Source organism: Manis javanica, chromosome 11, assembly GCF_040802235.1.
Source record: "Manis javanica isolate MJ-LG chromosome 11, MJ_LKY, whole genome shotgun sequence".
NCBI lineage: Eukaryota > Metazoa > Chordata > Mammalia > Pholidota > Manidae > Manis > Manis javanica.
In genome coordinates this window covers 36,547,204-36,568,058 of record NC_133166.1, presented here as the reverse complement: position 1 = coordinate 36,568,058, position 20,855 = coordinate 36,547,204, and the positions used below count along the sequence as shown (strand labels likewise).

Below are 20,855 nucleotides of genomic sequence, written 5' to 3'. Positions count from 1 at the left end.
TACCTTCCTCCCTGAAAACGGAATTTAAGACGCTGCGAATGCACCCCTCTCTTATAAACAACACCAACAGGGCTGTCGTTCAAGGACGTTGTATGCAATCGTGTAAGTGGATGTAGGAAGTACCGACCAGGTGGTGATCGGAACATTGTTTCCTGGCGGGACGTGTAAGCAGAGAAAACTTTATCTTTTTTTCCTTCTGCCATTTATTTAACACAACCTAGTGGGACCTAGGAGATTCAATAGTAGCATACACAGGCTATCTTTATTGCCACAAACCATTTTCTGCTCTGTGTTTTATTATTTAATAGTATCACGGGGAGAAGCTTATCTCTACTTGCTTGTTAGGACTATCTGACTGGGCCAGTTACGAGAAGAATCTTGTGACCTGGGAGAAGGCTGGTGGTAATTAATTTGTTCTTTAACAAATATTAACTACATTTCTGCTAGGCGCTGAAGGGAATAGAAAGACTGATGAGTAATTGTCTTCAGGGAGCTAATAGTCTAGAAAGGAATAACAACTTGCTTCTGAATAATTGTAACGCAATTTAGAAATTCCCTTTTATGTTGTGACAGGGCAACAATATACAGATCATAATTACAGTGGTCTAGGAAAGAATTCTGATATCTGTTATCCCTTTAGATACTTGATGGTTAATTCAACTAACAGCTGTTTGAGTTAGTAATGGGAATTGGTCTCCATGTTTTGATAGAAATATAGGAATATGATTTCTAGAAAGCCATAGAATAAGGAACTGGTTGTCTGGTGATAAATCCTCAGGAATAATGCTCCCAGAGTTATTTGTACCCACCACAGCCTCTGTGGTTTCTCTTGGTTGCTGTGGATATTTTCTAACCTCTGGGATCAACCTAGTTGGGGCAGTATATGCTAATAAATTATTTTATTCCTTTCCTTGAGGTTAATACTACACCTTCCTGTATTTCTAAAAAATCGATCACTTGAAGTTGCAGCCCACTCTAATCTCCTATCTCATTGATGAAGCTCGTGACTTTAACTTAGAGCCTTGCTTCATTTTGTTAATCACAGTTTTCCAGGTAGTAGTCATTGCATTTAAAATGCCAGCCTGGTGCCTAGAGAAGTACCTGTACCGAATTTGATTTGTCCAGCTTTCTTCACTAGGAGGTTTTAACCAGTGTTGTTGTTAATTAGTTCTGATTCTATATTCTGTACTCAAGTCTATATGTTTCAAAATAAGGAGTCCAAATATAGAGGAGAAGGAATGTCTTTGGCATTTTTGACAGCCTTTATGATTAAATCTTGGAATAATTTCTCATCTTGATATCTCTTTTATGACTCATGCTGAGATCCTTAATTAAATAACTGTCCAGGTGGTCCCTTGTTCTGCCCTTATTAGAATTTTCAGTGTGTCTCCTACTGCTAAGGTCAAGATTTTTAGCCTGTGGCTTCCTATGTATTTCTCTAGATTCCTTCTAAGAACTCAGGAGGTGTTAAATAACCTGATCATCTGATTCTCTCTGTTTCTGCTATTCGCAGAGCAGGAATGGAGACATTCCCTGAGATGTTCCCATATCAGTTACTTGTTAATGTTTTTACTGCCTATTTATTATTTACTTCTTTGTTTATTTTGAATATATTTCACTTCTTAGTCCAATGTTGTTTGTATTAACTGGCTCTCATAATTGATGTTTGCCTGTGGTACTGAGAATCTCAGATGAATAGGAACTGAATCAGTTCAGAGTATTTTTATGGAGTATCACTAGTATTTTATTGATTATATATGATTTTATAGTTATAAATTGACTACACGAAACTGATATCTTTTTCAGGAAATTATAGAACATGATCTTAAAATATTATTCATCAGGATGTTCAATTTGAGAAGATAGGAAAATTGTTTTTTCAAGTTTCTAATGGAAGTTTAATTGTTTTTAAAATTTGTAGGTATTTCTCATTGTTTAAATTTTAAAAAGTTGAAGCTCATCAGCACTTGACATCAGCAGTATAAATTATAAAATCATAGATTCAAAGTGTCAGAGTTATATTCATTTTAGATATATAAGATTCCTTGTAACAGGAATTCATATTTTTAAAATTAAGAGGAAGCAATAACCTCTATTTACAGTTCGTTCTGTACTAAGCTACTGCTTCATTGCATATCTTGTCAGTATTTATCTTATCAGTATGAGACCATTCAAAGAATTTTTCAAATGCTGAAAAACACTCCTTACACAAAAACATCTTCATCTCTGACACTTAGAAAAAAGGTATTTGATATGCAGCCTTTTAGTTATTTTTTTGGAAAGGGAATGGATTAACTGTATTTTCAAATATGGTTTTTGACTAGCCATAGAAGTGATCAGATTTAGGGGAGAAATTATTGTTGGGCTAATTTTAATATATTTTTTGAGCAAAATACAAGATGTAAGAAACACTCTAAACATTTTTCTATCATGAAAGAAGTATTCTCCCTTATGAAAACAAAACAGAACAAAGAGTAAAATAAGATGATTAATACAAAACCTAACTTCTCTTCTGAAAACAAATGAATAAATAAACAATCTGAGCAAGTTTGACCTTTTTTATTCTTTTTAAATCGAGCCTTAGAACCTACTAGCTAACATGGCCACCAAGATTCAGTCATGGCAATCAGATGGGGCATGAATATCAGGTGGTTACATTCAAGATTATTTTTTTAGTTGAGAATGCTGACTTCTGAGTTAGTGTTGTTGTTTTGGTATTTGCAAACTGTAATAGGAAGAAAGAGAAGAGTCTCTAACCTCTTGTAATAACCACGCACAAACACATCTGTGCCTATTATAATGGAAACAAATGAAAACCTGAATGGTTTGCACAAATTGAAAAGGATTTTTCACTAGAGATAGGAAAAGGCATGATTAAGGTAGTATTGTAAAAGTCCCCATGCCTATTTTATTTGCAATCATTCAAAAGTTTATATATGTAGTTAAAAATGGTTGCATTTATATATATTTTTCTTTCTTGAATATGATTTTTAACATAATTTTGCCTTGATAAATCCTAACTAAATTTTTAAAAGATGCCTGTAAGATCATGTAAGCAATGTTGAAGAGGTAAGATAAACGATTTTGTAAACTAATGTTTTTATGTTTTTGATGAGTCAAATTCTACCATTTGAAAAATCATGTTAAAAACTTTAAATGTTATTATTAAAATGCTTTAATATGAACAGATGTTTTAGGAGGCTATTTGCTTAGTGAATTCAAATCCCTCTGTGCTTTGGGAAAAATGGTGATCCCTCTAATTTGTTACATACTGTTATTCCCCCAATATGAAGCCCAGAAAAGGTTAGATATTTTTGATATTTTCAGGACTGAAATAGCAGTTTTTATCAAGTCTACAGAAAGCAAAACTAATAGATCATGTAATATGAATCCTAGAGTTGGGAATGCTTCAGTAATTTCATCCTCCTTCTCCCACCCATTACACTATAGTATTTTAGCCAATCTTTTGAATCATTTTATTTATGAGTTATGTTGACTAATAAACAAAATTCACTTTTTATCCATTGGACATAGCAAAGCATATTTACAGTATTTTGATCAACTATTAAATATAAGTCTTGTCTAAGCAGAACAAAATATTTTTAAATCCTGATTTCTTGATCCAGCCTATTTATTTATTCATATTTACTCACCTGATCTTACTTGACTATGTCATGGCTTTTGAATCTAGAGAAGATATTATTCATGAACACAACATACCAAACTCACTGGTTTCAATAGCATGTCAGTAGGAACACATTTAATGATGGTATTTTGTTGTTAGAATTCAATCTTTATAAGAGACATTAGCTCATTAAAATATCTGTGAAAAACTTACTTTTCCAGGCATGAATGCTGTTATCTAATTATTAATGTCTCTTCAGTCCCCAGTTTTAGAGTTATTCAAGTGGCTTGTATTGTATACTATACTGCAGTGTCCTCACATCATTGACTGAACAGCAGTCTCTTAAGAGTAGACTGACTGATTGGGAATTTATTTGGGCATTTGGCTTCCTGGCCAATGGCCAGTAATTTAGTCAGTTGATACACATATACCTTTTTGGGCATAACTGTGAAACTTGAAATTCTTAGCTTTTTGTTAATCTTTATTATTACCAATCTTTATGATTAATATACAATATTGATTGCCTCCCACAATCGTCTAATACATGCAGTAGATGGCAAATTCAATCTGTGGAGGGCCTGAACCAAATGCAGTTGCTTTGCAGATGCTCTTTGTCTTATCTGAAAACTTCCCCTTTTAAATGCTATAATACATGCTGCTTAGTATGTGTCTTTTCACTAAAGCTTCACTCTGTTTTTAAGAGTACAGGAGTATTTTTCATATATAGGGTTTTATATTTGGACGATAATATCCCCTGTGTGCTCTTCATGTATTCTGTATGTTTCTGTGGGTTTATCCTGTGGTATGGCACCGTGAAATGTGTGTTCTCTTTTTTTCCTGCCTGGTAACCAGAAGAAATGTTAATATCATGTCAATATTATCAGCAAGGAGGTGATTGTTCTTACCATTAAACAGAATAATTTGAGATGTACTCTCACCTTTTAAGGAGATAAATCTTGACTTTTGTTTCCTTCAGTATGATTAACTACAGGCATTCAAGTATCTGCTGAGCAGAATAAGGACTACCTTTTTATGTGAACTAGTTGTCTAAAGATTAGAAATAATTACTTTGTACATTATCCTCCATGGCCTGCATGGCCTGGTTAATTAATTTTTTGCTAGGATAATAATAATAGATATATATATTTGAAGATATGCTTCATCATTAAGTATCTAATTGACCTCCAATTTTAAGAGCTGAACCTTGCATTTATTGTCTTTTGGAGATGGCTGAGCAGCCAACAGAGAGACTGAAAGTCAGGAGCCTTCCAGTCTCACATAATCCTTCTGTCCTATGCTGTATATCTTTGGTAATTGTATTTAGCATTGATAAACAAAAAGCAATTATAGTGCTCCTGTTTTGGCTCTAGCAAGTAGTCCTTTTTGTGTGTGTTATTGATCAGGTAACAGATCTCCTTCCAACAACCTCTGTACAGGACCAAATAAAACTATTGGAAGTTATTTGATACTTCTATTGGCACTGTACATGTATCTGATACTCTCTTGCAATGAAATGAGGGTTATAAACAAAGCTTAGAAGTCTAGGATCAGCCCTTAGCTTCAGCAAGCCCTTAAAATATTTTGTAATTCTATCTTCAATCATGAATTAGCCAGGAAAAGCAGACCCTCTCTCCTCTATTTCTCTGCTGTATGCGGTTTTAATTGCCTACAGGCAGGCTGTTGTGATCTTCTTTGGGAGTTTAAAACCAAGATAAAAATGCAAATCTAATTATTTCTTTTATGTAATCTGATTAACTTTTTAAGTAATGATAGATGCTCCATAGTTTGCTTCAAACATTTGAATAATGAAGTTTCTGAATTATAAAGAATAGGTAAAGCTGCTATAATTCATAAATAGCAAAGGCTTTCACAGCTAAAAATATAAATTCTTATTGTGGATTAGAAACTCTGCATTAATCACATAGACTGTTAAAGTTGGAGTGGATCTAGAAATAAGAAGAGGTGTTACCTGGCCAGATCGTATGAGCTACTAAGGGAATTATTAATCAGCTTGCTACCTGTTTTCTAAATGTGACCTTATGTCAGACATCCTCAGCAGACCAGAACCTGATAGTGAATCTCAAAGCTTGTCAGGCACTCTCTTTAGCTTCCCCAGCCCTCTCTAGGTGACCCTCCTTTCTCTATCTAATCTGCTTGTATTTATCTCTCAGACTCCACTCCCCAGCTCTCCCTCAAAACAGAGATACAAAAATTCAGGGAAAGCAAAGTCTCTGCTTCCTTCTGGGATTAATGAAAGAAGTGACTTAATTCTTCAGAGGCAGGAGGGTCTGGGGCAAAGTGTACAGATGATCCAGGTGGTGTTAGGATGTAGCATTACATGACACTGCATCAGTCCCCCAAGGTGAAGGCATATCTTTTCTATTTTTTTCTTGATCTCTCTGATTACACTGAGGACCCAGTTTAGTGTTAGTCTTTAATACCTTTCTAGGATGTGCTAATCTCTCTTTGTGAGAGACAGAGAGGAAAAGAGAGACAGATCCTCTTAGTTTCAGAACCTTTCAAGGCCATAGTGTAGCTAGAAGTTAAATAAAAACAAAAACTTTCATTTCATGGTTATCTGGTTATTTTCTATTTATGACAGGTTATTTTAATTTTCTATTTGTGGTAGTGATATAAAATTTCCTTTTGAAATAAGTTTATTTAAGCTGATAAAATCCAATAAGTCAATTTAAATAAAAACCTTAAGCAAATAATAATTGGGTACTTGTATATGGCAGAAGTTCTTTAATGATGGAATTTTAGGAAAGCATGGAATGAGCACTTCACTAAGACTGAATGTTCCTTTCTGCCCTGCTTCTACTTTCACAGAGTGTTAAACTTGGAAACATCATTTAGAGGTACTCTTGATTCTTTTTCTCTGATGCATGTTGGGTAGGTAGCTATTCCTGTAAGAGAACAATGTAGTGGGTTTATCATGAGCTATACTTAAAAATAATTCTTGCATTATGTTTTTTTTTTTTCTTTGGAATCAAGATGCCCTTTCCTTTTATGAAGTAAAAGTGATAATAGATGGTTTGTGCTTTGTTTGTGTTCCAGTAGTTTTATTTGGTAATAAATTCCCAAATATATGTAATTTCCCACTTTTGTTTTTCTTTGATATTTCTTTGGAACTCTATCTCTAGTCCCAATCCTTTACTTTACACAAGGAAACTGAGGCACAGACCAGACTTGTCCAAGCTTAAAAAGCTCAATATTGTCAGAGCCATGAGTGAAACCCAACCTTCTTCACTCCTAGTCTAGTACTGTTTCCAGCATTCCAGGTTGTGTTTCAATTTGCCCTTATTTGTTACTTGAACGGGTCTTGTGCACTTTTGTTTCCTAGTTTGTAAAATGTGTATAATAATATGTAACATCTAAAATCTCATTACATTATCCTTATCTTTAAGTGAAAAAAAATTGAAGAATTGCTGTTAGAACCAATTTATGTCCCAGAACTCCTGCAACTGTGAGCGTATACTCACAAGGGAAGAGATCTTAAAAAGCCCACAAAAAGAAGATGGGAATTTTTTTGTAATATAGTATGAAATGTATTCAAAACTGAGTGATTATTTTGGTATTTACATATAAACTTCTTACATAGTTAATTATATTACTTCCTGGTAGCTTTAAAGTGATATGTCTCTGTGTTGAGGATCAGTCACCTTTAATGTCAATACCTTTGTTTTACTGCTACTTTCTCCAGCTAACGCAAGTGAGTAGTAAGTGACAGCATTTGATGCCAGTGGTTTTCAACCTTGGTTGTAACTTGTAATCTCTTAGAAGCATTTTAAAAATACTAATGCTTGGGTTCTGCCCCAGAGATTCTAACTTAATTGGTCTGGGGTACAGTTCTTGATGGAGACAGTCAAAAGCTCTTTAGATGATTCTAGGTGGCAATCAAGATTGAGAAATACTGCTTTATACAGTATAATGCAGATTAAATGATTAAATGTGATCTCAAAATTATCTATTTACCTATCTATCTATTTATTGATTGATAGATTGAGAGTTGGGTCATAGTTTAAACAAATAACTCTTGAGCAGTTGAAATACAATTTTGACTTTGGTTGCAGCTATTTTACTTAATAGCTAGAAAGCTTATAATGGATCATGGTTTAAACAATTTTACTATATTCGGTTCTAATAATTTGATTTTCATTTGTATGTGGTTTTATTAGCAAGACAGGAATGTATTGATAGAATATTTGTGCCTTTGGAGGAGGTATTTAAAATAAAAATGAAGCATAGTCTTTCATAATAAGAAAAAAATTTTTAGAACATAAATTATCTGATGCCATTTGCCTTCAATTATCTAAACAGAGTGAATTGGATCCAATGAATCAATTTGTTATTCTTATATGTGTTTTTTTTAAAGTTCTCTGTGAAATTGACTATATCTTGACATATATGAGGAATGTATGAATCCAAATGCACTTTTAAGCTAGATTTGTGCATGTAAGTAGAAGGTATAGTGAATAAGGTGTTGTTTCAGAGTGTACGTAATTTAAATTTTTCGTAGAACCCCCACAAGTACTGGAGATAAACAAATCAAGATTTAAATTCCAGTTCTACTGCTTATTAGCTCTGTGAATTGTTTTGCTACTTACTGACTATGAGACAAGTTCTTTAATGTCTCTAAGCCTGCATTTACTAATTCCTAAAAGATGGATAATGATAGTACTTTACTAGTTGTGTGATTAGAGATCATCATATAAAGCCCCTAGCAATGCAAAGTATCTATTGCTATTATTACTGCTGTTGTTCTTGTATATTAGGTGTAGGAATAATTTCAGAGTTCCTTATAAAGAAACATACTTGTACGTCTTTTGTATCTGCATTTATAAGCATGTTCGTATCTGTATGCACATGCATAGTTACAATCCACAGATTAGTGATGTGAATATAGGATAATCAGTGTGGATACACTTTAATCAATTATTATCACCATGATAATCTAGAGGAAAAGAAAGAATAACAATTTTCTCTGGCTGCCAAATGAGAGTTATTTCAATTGTCAGTGAGAGGAGAGTAAGGTTTGTTTATCAGGCACTCAGAAATGGTTGACCGAGAATTAGAGTTGTGTGGAGATTGTGTAGAAGGGTGAGTGGCATTTTATTCTGGAAAATAGGGTCAAATTCTCACCTTTCACACTAAAATGGGCTTTTCTATTAGATCAATAGTGCTTGTGAAGGTAGAGGGATAGTAAATGAACCTTTCCAATTTATTTTATAGCTTTTTTTTTTAACAGATGAAGTTATGTGATGTAGCAGCACAAAATGCAAAAGTCATTCTTGTTTAAAATAAAGTTGTTAATATAAATCTTGTGTATGCCATCTCCCTCAAGTCAGGCATTTGCCCAGCTTTTGTGAATTATATCTATACTTAGAATTTAAGAAGTTAAACAGTATGCATACCAGACTTGAGAGATGGGAAATAAAAATTGATATATTGTGTGACATTTGATATAGCACAGGGAAATATCTTTTAAATTCTGAAGGGATGTACTGACATAACCATTTTTAATTCACGTAAGGTAACTCCCACTCAAAGTTATTAATGTTGGAGTCAGATATTTTTACTTGTTCAAAATAAAAGAAAATAAATGATGCAAAAGGTATAATGTTTCACTGTGAGACACTGAATACATTTTATCCACTACCCAAGCCATTAAGAAAATAATAAAGTTTTCACATTAAACAATGAAAGTTAAGGAATTCACAGATCCGAATACAAGGTAAAGTCCATCCACAGTCAGGTCATAGTCGTGACTTTAGTCGAATATATATTTTGGTGGGTGACTTTTCTCTTAAACTGTCTACAAATGAATTTTCTACAGTGGCTGAGATTAGTGCAGATGGGAAGGGCTGTCAGCCAGGCTGACTTGGCTGCTGCCTAAACATGTTGACGAGATGGACAAACTTTTCTGAACAACTCCAACAGGCCAGGCTTATTTTGTACTGTAATAAGCATCACTCATTTCCTAGCCACACAGATGTTGTCTTCTCCTTATACCTTCTTTAAAATGGGAAAAATCCAAGAAAACTGCATGTAGTTTCAATTGATTGTCTAATAAGTCCTGTCCTCTTTTAAAGGTTGTGATAATATCAGGAACCAGGTATCCAAATGGAAAAACATATCTTATGTGCTATTTGTTCAATAAAAGATATAAGTCAGTTTTATTTGGGTGTTTTTTAAGCTGAATGTGGCAAAAATAATTTGTTGATGTATAGAGAATTAAATGCAGGGCACTTTAGGATGATTAGTCTAATTGAATGGTGCCTGAGGAGGCCCATAGGGACTTGAAACTTCAAGGAGAAAGGTCTCCAGCTGCTGGTCCAGGTATTTGGTTGTCCTACAGGACCCTAAGTCATTCTGTGGCTGCCAGCTCCTCCTTCCTCCTGACTTGCATTTCACTGAGAGCCATGAATGTCCTGATAACTCCCAGGTAATCAGTTCAGGAGCTGAAGGCTGGGGTTTGAAAGAATTCCACATGGATGTAATGTTAGAAGAATGAACTTACTTGCAGAGGATGATGGAGAGGAAGAGCATGCCTGTTGATGGGAACCATCACCTTTCTTAGTGATGAGTAACAGAGGTTTGAGAAAAGGAATGACTAGTTTCAAGTTTTTCTCTCTACCCTACTCTATGGAATTCTCTGTAACGCTTTGTGCAGGCTTAGGCTTCTAGGTTTTATGTTTGAAGGCTAGATAGAGTACAGATACCAGTAGATAACCTTTGCCTAAGTGTTTTTGTCTGGGAAAAGCCCAGAGGAGCAGGCAAAAGTGAGAGAGTAGTAGTCATTTTTGGATTCTAGCCAGAGGGTGATAAGGAAGACCAGGTAGACCAGGTCTGATACACAATGATGCAGCAAACATGCACTCTACTATTGGAGGAATTTCAGCTCATGGTTGGAGCATCTAGAAGGCATGAGTTGGAAAGCAGGACAAAAAAGAATGAAGTGGACTCTTGAAGCTGGCTTCCACACAGCAGCTGTTTTTCTGTTAAGATGATTTGGTTTCCTTCAATTGTGGATCATTGGTCTCTGGCAGGGCCCGTTCATGACTCTGTTTGAGGGTGGAAGTACACCTTTGGGATTCCTTGGGATCCCTAGTGGGAGAAGTTCAGATCATCCGCAGTCCAGCAGAAGAAGTAATCTGAATTCTATGTATTAGGACCTTAGCCTTCATATCAGTACAGTATCTTTTCTTCTCAATAAAATAGGGCCCTGACTATAGGAGACCTGGATTTGTGATAAATAACTATATACCTTAACCTTAAGTTGTTAAATATACAGTGTTTAAGGTGTATACTAGAATTATAAACTATTTTTGTTGTTTTAGTTTAATCTTTAAAAAAATGATCTAACACATATTGCTTTTGTATAAGAAAACAAGAAAAAATTTTGATGTACATTGAAAGAACCCTGATTTTCAATATTAGGAAAATGATTAAATATATTATGGTATATTCATAGGGAAGACTCTTACAGACTGTTAAAAATGCTATTTACAAATAATTTTTAATGATTTAGGATAATTCTTATAATGTAACATCAGGTGAAAAATACATGGAACACAACCTAGGTACAGAATAATGTCAGTTACAAAAGTATGCATTAAACAAAGAGTGGAAGAGAATGTACTGCATTTATGACTAACTATTATTATTATTATTATTATTTATTTTACTTTTTAAAATGCAGGTAACAAGGAGCAGGCATCTATTCTTTTATCTTGTGATCACCTCTGGAATAGATAGTAATTACCAACAGATCATTAAATCTTATGACTTGACTGTCTTATCTGATTTCTGGTTGCTTAAATAGAGCTCCCAGTTAATCAAAACAACCAGGTCTCCAAATAGCTGGAAAAAATATGCGAGGTACAGGTCTTCCCAGTGCTCTCTGGCTAGGTTACTGATATCTATACCTGCTCCATCTCTTATTTTTCCAGCCATCTTTGCCTAGGACACCGAATTAACTCCATAGACTTGTATGTTCCCTTTAGCTCAGGGAAGTCACGATTTCAAACCCAGAAAAAGAGGAAATACAGAGATGATTATTGATCTACCCTCACCAGAACTTGCTCTTTCCCTTCTATGGGAAGCACACAGTCCCAACTGGGAGCAGTGCAGAGCGGCAGAAAGAAGCCTAGACTTGGATTCAGGATGTCTGTTCCTAGTCTTTGTTCTGCTAGTAACGACATGACCTCTGGAAAATTACTCTTCTACACTGATTCTCATCTTCCATATATTTAGAACATGGATCATTGTACAAGATTATCACTGAAGTTCCTGGCTACTCTGACCCGCCTGTTACTCTAGATAACAGGGATTAACTCTGGTCCTTAGGAAACGAGAGCAGTCGGCACTCCTGCCTACAAAGCTTACAGGCAAATGTCAAATTTGGCCACAGCTTAAGCCATGTCCACTTAGGAATGTTTGCATTTTAAACCATTGAAAGGTTTTGAATTATGAGGTCAAATTCATGTTTACTTTGTGGGCTATTGTGATGGTTTGTAATGCGTGCCACATGAAATGATGGTTACAAGGGATTTTTGGAAAAACATGTATTTAGGAAGAAGGTCTGCAAATGTCTGCCTTCAGGCCACACCAAACATATTTCTGCAGCCAGTGACAAACTCCTGGCATTAGGACTATAATGGAAAGGGTGACACAAACTTAATAATTTTAGTGTTGCAAGTGACATATTATAATTTTTGGGAAAAAAAATCCTTATAGCTCTGCTTAAGTATTAATTGCAGGAAATTACAGCATATCCTAGTGAAGTATTATGTCAGTGGCATATATAGCATATAACACCTTTTCCCAGTCTCTCTTGTTTTCACCCTAAGTGTTGCATTTTCATTTGAAAAGACATGTGTTAAGTAGTTAGAACTTTGTCTAACTGTGGGGGTGGTGCTGAGTGCAGTTCAGACTGTCTGAAAACAATTAAGCTGTGAAGGGGAGACTTCTTGGTTATGCTTCCTAGAAGTGGGTTTATTGCTTGAAGCAAATGTTGATGTGGATATTCTTTTGGCCATTTCCTCTTTTCTAGCTTGTTAGGTTTCATCTTCTAGTCCCAATAAATTTTCCAACCACAATTTATTTATTGGGTTGCAAGATAAAAAAATGAGAGAATTTCATTTCTGATGTGTGGTAGAGTTTAATATGGTTTTCCGATTTCCTCCCATTTTGTTTGAAGTAAATAGGGTAATTACTCACTAAAATTCTAATATCTTTCAGGGCTTTAGGGATGAATCTAAAACAGAACCATATAATGTTTTATTTAAGCAAATCCATGTTCTTATTAGGCAGTTCACCTTAATGTCATTTTTTATAAATAAACTTTGTTTTATTTTTTCAAGGGTTATTTAATGAATTTTGTTGTACTACCACATTCTGACATCTGCATCTGCTAAGGGCTGCAGGATGTGATTTGTGGTTTAAAAATGAAAATAGTTTATTATTTGAAAATGATAAATCATTTGGGAATGATACATAAATATGAATGTAAAAGAGTCTGATATACTTCTATTTCATTTTTTTTATACTAATACATGTACAGTCCTCTGTTTGCACAAAGCATTTGTGCCATTTGTCCATCTGATTAATATCTAACTAGATATGAATGAAATGTATTCTGGAAAAGCTACTGCCCTGCTGGCTTCTTGAACTGTTTATGGTCTCCATTAATTGCAGGGCTTTACCATATAATGATTGTGTAGATCTGGTTTTACTTATCAAATCCAGATCTGTCTCTTCTCCCCCTACTGAGCAGGGTGAAACTCCTTGTGCTACCACCTTCTTATTATTTGGGGGTTCACATCATCTTGGGGATTGAAGCTGTCAGCCTTGGAACTCCCAGTGTTTGTGTGGAAAGGTTAACCTTGCTAGAGTAAATCCTTGGGAAGTTTTTACTGTACATGAAACACAGATTAACCAAGCATTTTACTTTTGAATGAAGTACTTATTTTAATAATTATGGGCAGATACTCATTTCCCCACAGCCCTTTTCCCTCTCCTCTTTGGATAAGAGTAGATCTAAGCTGGAAGACTTTAATAGTCTGGTCATTAGTCTCTCCCCATAGTCTCCACATTCTTCCCCAGGAGGACTAGGTGAGGGAATGAGGTGGAGGACAGTACAGAGATTTCTCTATAAAGGGTCACGTTGTCTTTTCTCCTTAAGAAGGCTCAAAGATCATCATATTTTCTTTGGAAATGAGAATGTGTGAAGCGGTATTTTGATTGGGTTTGTAAGAAAGCCATTTCACTTTCCTAATAAAAAGAGCTGACTGTTATGTAGTAGTTTAAATCTCTGCCTTGAAAGAACATGTTGGCTGCATGTTCCAAAGAGCAAAATATATTGAATTTAAATAGAACAGCAAGTCTGTCCCATTTTGATTCTTAACCGGTTCATTTTTGTCAGAGCTTGCTCCTGAATCCCAGCTCTACAGCTGGGAGATGTACTTCTAATTCACAAAATGGGTGTTCTGATTTTTAACCATGAAATGTAGGAAAGACATCTGGGAAGACCTCTAAGGAGATACTGCTTCTTGGTGTCTGCTGATGGTGTTTGGGAACATTCTCATTACCTTTTTGACTAAATAAGTGTTACTGCATTCTGAAAAAAATAAACAATAGGTCTTCTTTTAAATTTAACTAACTAGCTGTGAAGTTGTATAAGAAAGAGAAAACACTGAAAAAACAGCTCTAGTGTATTAAGCACAGCAGATGAAATGATTTATTGAGTTTTATACACATTCTGTAAAGGGTAAGCATTGCTAACAGAATGAGTGGCAGCCTCTGGGAGGTGAACAGGCCCTAGGGACTAGTCTTTGTTCCTCTGGTCTTGACAGGCATGTGTCTCTGTTAAATGAGAGCTTAATTTCTCTCATATGTGAACAATTTCCAAGCCCAACAAAGGCAGCCAGGACTGGAGCTATTTAAAAGAACCAGCACAGGAGGAAGCATTCTTGAAGAAAGGGGATGCTAAAAGGCTAATTACTCACCATGGCTTAGCAACTATTTTATTTTTTTTCCCTAAGCAGGGTTTATTAACATGGATATGCCACTTTTTAAAAAAACATAAACACACATTAAAATTACAAGGTTATATTCTTATTCTTTGTGAAATAGCCATTTGCTGATATCTGCTCATTGAAAAGAGGTGCCCCCATCAGCAGTGATGGTATAGATCATGGAATATTAATTCACTAGAGGGGGAGGGGAGAGGCTAAGATACTTTGGTTCCTTTCTCTTTCAAGTGGAAGGAATTTAAACTATTTACTAAACAGCATCCTTGGCAACAATGAACTCTTTCTTTAGATAGTAATTGCTTAAAATGTGGAGGAGAAATTTATTTCAACATTTTCTGTGTCTGTTTCAAACTGGTTTCTTTAGTTTGTCTCGATTTCTGGACTCTGGGGGAAAAATCCATATTGTTAAAAAACAAAAAGGCATATTTAGGTTACAGGTATATCTCCACTTGTACCATTCATGTTTTCCTAGAAAAGATTTTTTAAACTGGATCATTTTTCCCTTTTGTTTACAATCTTCATTAGCCATTTTGTCATAGTTTTTCCCTACTGATCTTTAAATTTCTGTAGTTTTCAAGCTTGACATCTTTTTCAGTAGGTAATGATCTATAAATAAACATTCAAATATATTTACATGGCAACTATTATGTCATTATAAAGGTGAGAATATTTAAATTTGAATAATAATCATATTCTTATTTATCTATTTTGTATGTTCTTAAAACAGGACACACCAATTATTTAAGTTGTTTACAAAGAGGAATTTTAGAAATGAAAGGTGAACTTAAAATTTGTAATGAACATACTAAGTTGAATTTTGAGACTGTTTCACTAAACTTGTTTCTTGATTTATTTTATTTATTTACTTTAGAGCTAAAAAAGTGACATAGGTTCTCTTGATGATAACCAGTAATTTCTGAATGACCTTTGGCAAATCACTTTATCACCTTATCTGTAACTGAAACGTTTGTCCAACTCCAAACTTCTGTTTTAAGAATATGTAAAAATGGATCTCAGGAAATCCTCAAACATGGAACCTGAGTGGCCATACATGCAACATTGTCACTTCATGGGAATAACATTCTGCTGTACATGAAAAGCTCTGCATGGCACAGCAGGAAAGATGGGAAAACTATTGATTTTATTTATGTATATGATGGACATCTGATAGATAACTCTTGATTACATCTGATTACCAATGTGATCTTCATTAGTGAATCAGATTTTTGTATGCATTAGCGATTGTAGTAGAAAAAGCATAATTTCTACCTGCATGGCTATTTCTCTTAGTGTACAGATATCTCCTGAAAGTGTCTGAGCCCTGTGTATGGACTTGATGATCTAACTCTGGAGGAGAATGGGGTGGTATCTTTACTTAGAATTGAAATGGTGACTGTGTTACTTGGAGAAGAAAAAAGTAAAAGCCATTTCCTCCCAGGTTTTCCTTAGCATCCTTGCTACTTAGAAGTACTTTGGTTTCCATAAGAAGCCATGTCTTAGTAGAAGTGACACATGCCAAAACACTTAAACTAATGACTAAGCCATCTTTGTTCTAGATTTGGAGTACATTTGAATATGAAAAACATAAGATCTTCAGAAATAAGAGTCAAGAAACTTTAAGAATCCTTATTCAAATCTTTATGAATTAAATAGGCTAAGCTTGCTTTCCCTTTTCTGTTTAGGATGTTATCCAAAATGAATAATCAATATATTTTCTTTGTAAATCTGCCTCTCTTGTTTTTCCAGTTTTATTGGGATATAATTGACAGGCATCATTGTTAAGGTATGCAACATAATGGTTTGACTTACATATATTGTGAAATGATTACCATAAGTTAGTTAACATTCATGATCTCATACAAATACAATAAAGACAAAAACCAAACAAAGGGGGAAAATTTTGTTTCTTTGTGATGAGAACTCTATGGATCAACTTCCTTAACAACTTTCCTATGTATCATACAACAGTGTTATCTATAGTCATCGTGTTGTACATGACATCTCTAGTACTTAGTTATCTTATAACTGGAAGTTTGTACTTTTTAACGTCCTTCTTCCTATTCTCTCTACCCCCAGCCTCTGCCTCTGGTAACCACAGATATGATCTCTTTTTCTATGAGTCTTTTTTGTTGTTGTTATTTTAGATTCCACATATAAGTGAGAACATACACTATTTACCTTTCTCTGTCTTTCTTCACTTTCATGCTCTCCAGGTCCATCCATGTTGTTGCAAATGGAAGGATTTCTTTGTTTATTTTTTAAAGCTGAATAATATTCCACTGTATATATCTGTGTGTGTGTGTGTGTGTGTGTGTGTGTGTGTGTGTGTGTGTGTGTGTGTGTGTGTATCCCACAACTTCTTTACCCATTCATCTGTCAATGGACACTTAGGCTGTTTCCATGTCTTGGCTATTGTAAATAATGCTGCTGTAATGGGAGTGCAGATACCTTTTTGAGTTAATGTTTTCATTTCCTTTGACTATACTCCCTGAAATAGAATTCCTGGGTTATATTGCAGTTCTCCACATTTTGCCAGCATTTGTTATTACTTGTGTTTGGTGCTGGCCATTCTAACAGGTCTGAGGTGATAGCTCATTGTGATTTTAATTTGCATTTCCTTGATGACTGGTGATACTGAACATCTTTTCATGTACCTGTTGTCTGCTTCTTTATTTCCTGTTCTTATAAATGACTTCAGCTGTTCAAGTCACACTTGATCACTGTTTTTCCTTTATACATGATAGAATTGCCAATTCTAGTCCAGTTTACCTCCAGATGTCTCCTATCTGTTTTCTGTTTTTCATTCCTATTGTTACTATCATGACTCAGGTTATCATCATCTCATGCCCAAATTCTGAAATACAGTCTTAAATTGACTCTTCACCTTCAGTCTATCCCTCTCCACTCTACACATTCATTCCAAGGTATTCTTCCTAAAGCACAGTTCTCATTGTACTACTTTCATTTCTAACTTTACTTTTTGCTAGATAGTTAATCAACCTTGTCTCTGTATTATCTTGTGAACATGATCTCTGCTCTCTAATTTCCATGCCAATGGTCATATTGTTTCTATTTTGAATGCCAATTTTTCTGCTCACATTCATCCTTGCCTTTTAAGAGCCTAGACTTCTATTAAAGCCTAGTTCTGTCCTTAATTGATCACCACCACCCTGTCCCCTTCCCCAAAGTATCTTTTTCTCTTTTGAGCTTACATGGCTCCTTATAGGAGTGTTTTCTTATAGTGCTTAGTATGTACACAGTATTTTAGCTTACTTGTGCATGTCTTACCCTCCTATAAGATCATAGTATCCTTGAAGACAGAGATCACATTCATTTTTATATCCCAGCATGCCTAACTTGGTGCCTTGTCCACAGTAGATGTTCAGTAAATATGGCTGAATAGTTGAAATCTTAAATCATTTTAATGGACATAGAAGAAAATAAAAATTATTATTTTTTTCTTTTATATGCTGATCACTTAATGAAGCAAATATTACAAAGACATATATGAAACAAATTTTACTAAAGTATTTAGTTCATGACTCCATTAATTAAATAGAATGATGGAAATTTAGAAGTTGGTTTGTTGAATTCTCCAGGCACTGATTTTCTAACTGAGGTTAAGGTTATCCAATTTGGAGATATAATAGTTGACAAATTAGCTGTTCAATTCCTACTTGATAAAAGTTGATAATCTTGATGAAATAAACAGTATAACTTTTGTAAATAAAAAAATAATTTTTGGTAATCTGTTTGGACTGACTCTGACAATAACTGCAATGTATAGAAAAATAGGGCTGTGAATGCATTATGAAGTTTCATTGACTCTCATTTCTACCTTTAAAGTAGTGAACAATTTGTATTTATCAAAAAGCAATATTGAATACTTTTATAAATCCTTAACCAATATTACCTCTTTATATCCTATGTGTTTAGTCCTTTAGAATTCTTCATTCAGTATTATTAAGTTTTAGTGTAGTTTTCAAAAGTCAGTACAGCTATGGTTCCTTGGGGAAACTTCAAAAAGAAATAGTAAGAGCTATAGTTTTTACAGCCTAAATTTACTGTCTAGTCTCTTTTTAAATCTTTATAACTGCTATAATTCTTGCTTATATTCTGTTAAAACCAGAAATCTTAAGATTGGTAGGTTGAATTCAATTCTTTAAATGTTTATTAAATGCCTTAGTACTGAACTGGAGATACCAAGGTGGAAAAGATAATGTCTCTGCCTTTAAAGAAGCTCACAGTTTACTAAGATATCTGAACAATAATCATGTTAAGTAAATGTTATTTTTGTTTTTTCACTTAATGATTTCCATTAATTCGTTTTGTTCACTAATCATAGCCTAAGTATTTAGCTTTGCTAACATCCAGGGTAATATCCCTTAAATATGATGGTGGTGTGTGTGGCGTGCAAGTTATCACAGCAAATAGAACAGTAATAGTTGTTGAAACTCATGAGGAAATACACTTAAAATTATTCCTCCAAAAGTGGACTTTTTAGAACTGTTTTACTCTTTGTTATTTTAGTAATCATAGGAAAAAAATACAGCAATAAAAAAAACAGTTGATTTCATAACCTTTACTGAATATCTGCTCTGTGTAATATGACTGAGAGCTTAGGTATATGAAAGCCATATAGGAAATATGAGACATACTGTTTTCTTTCAAAGAACTCTTAAAAGAGCCAAGGAAACAAAATGTTCATATATTTTAGAATGTGAGAGCAATTGCAGAGCATTTTGTTAGCAAGTACGAAAACACTGGTTAGAAACTGGATGGGTAACTGCAACAGGTCCACCAACTACAATGACTGAAAGTAAAAAGTTACAGACCAAGCAAGAGATGCTTTACAAACTTTTTACTTGCCTTGAGTTGAACATAGAAGTATGCTGTACTTTACAGCAGGGCATAGTTAATGGGTTATTTGAAGATTTTTAGAGGCTCAACTCTTCTTTGTCTTGCAACCAGTCTCTTTCAGGAGTGCAGGGCCTTAAACAGTTTTAGCTGGTTCTGTGGCTGAGTCACAGCACACCTATTCATGTTCTGACTTTTCACAAAAGACACCATCCATACCACTTGGTGAACCGCAGCTTACAGGAGCCACAGAGGAAGACTCTGAAGGCTGTCATCTTGCTGGGGTTCACATTGTCATTGGCTTAGTCTTAGAAGCCAGATCCGTGTGGTGTCAAGGCTCTGGGAGAATGGTTTAACCTGTTACTTAGGAGCCCTTTACTCAAGATTTATTGGCAAGATTTGTTTCTCATTTTAAGGGAGAGAGACTTTTCACTGTGAGACTTGATCTGGAAAGTATGTGTGGGAAGTTTTTTTCCTTTCTCAGATTTTGTTTTTCCTCAGATGTTGGCTGAGAAAGCCTGCTTAGACCTTTCTTTGGCAGATGATACTGAACTTTCTTAAAGGCTAGGATTATATGTTTTATCAGTAGTAATAATCTTTTCTAACATGTTTGCTTCCTACATTTAATTCTCCTTTTAGTTAAGTGTTTCATTATAAAAGAGTTTTTATACTAAAAAAAAAAACTATAGGAAATTAGACTGTTTTGGCTGGAAGGGACCTTGAAAACAACCTAGATCAATGACTTCCAGGTTTTTTCAAACACACATTTCACCTGATACATGCATGTAGCACAACACGCATATGTACACATAACAGAAACAGAAATTTTGTTAAATGATACTTGCCTTACCACGTGAACTCTTTGTATGAGATTTTTTTTTTCTATTGATTTGTCATCTCTCCCTCTTTTTTCATCCCCTTCTTTGGTCCACCATCTCTTGTTCTGTTCTTTCTCACTTCCTCTTGTCATCTTCATTCGCTCCTCATCTTTCCTCTCTTGTTGCTCTTCACTCTCTTCTCTTGTGCCCTCTTACTTCTTTCTTTCATCTTCTTTCTTTCTCTGTCTCTCCACTCTTTTCTCTTCTCTCTCCTGCTTCTCTCTTTTCTCTGTTTATCACTTTTTCTCTTCTTCCCTAATGCATTAAAAAATGCCAATTTCATCCTACTAACTGGTCACAAGCACAAGGTTTGTAAAACACTGACCAGCTCAAACCACTTCACGTTTAATGAAACTGAGGCTGACAGAGATGGAGTTCTCCAAGATCACGTGTTATGTCCTGGGACTGTCTAGTTGTTAGCAGAGTTAGGTTTGGAATGTAGAACTTTAAAGGTGTCCA

At 34.7% G+C, this 20,855-nt stretch overlaps 1 protein-coding gene across 11 annotated transcripts in view; it reads left to right on the top strand.

Moving 5' to 3' along the window:
• Positions 1-20,855, top strand: part of SOX6 (SRY-box transcription factor 6) — a 622,190-nt gene that overhangs the window by 428,417 nt on the left and 172,918 nt on the right. The window lies entirely within an intron of this gene.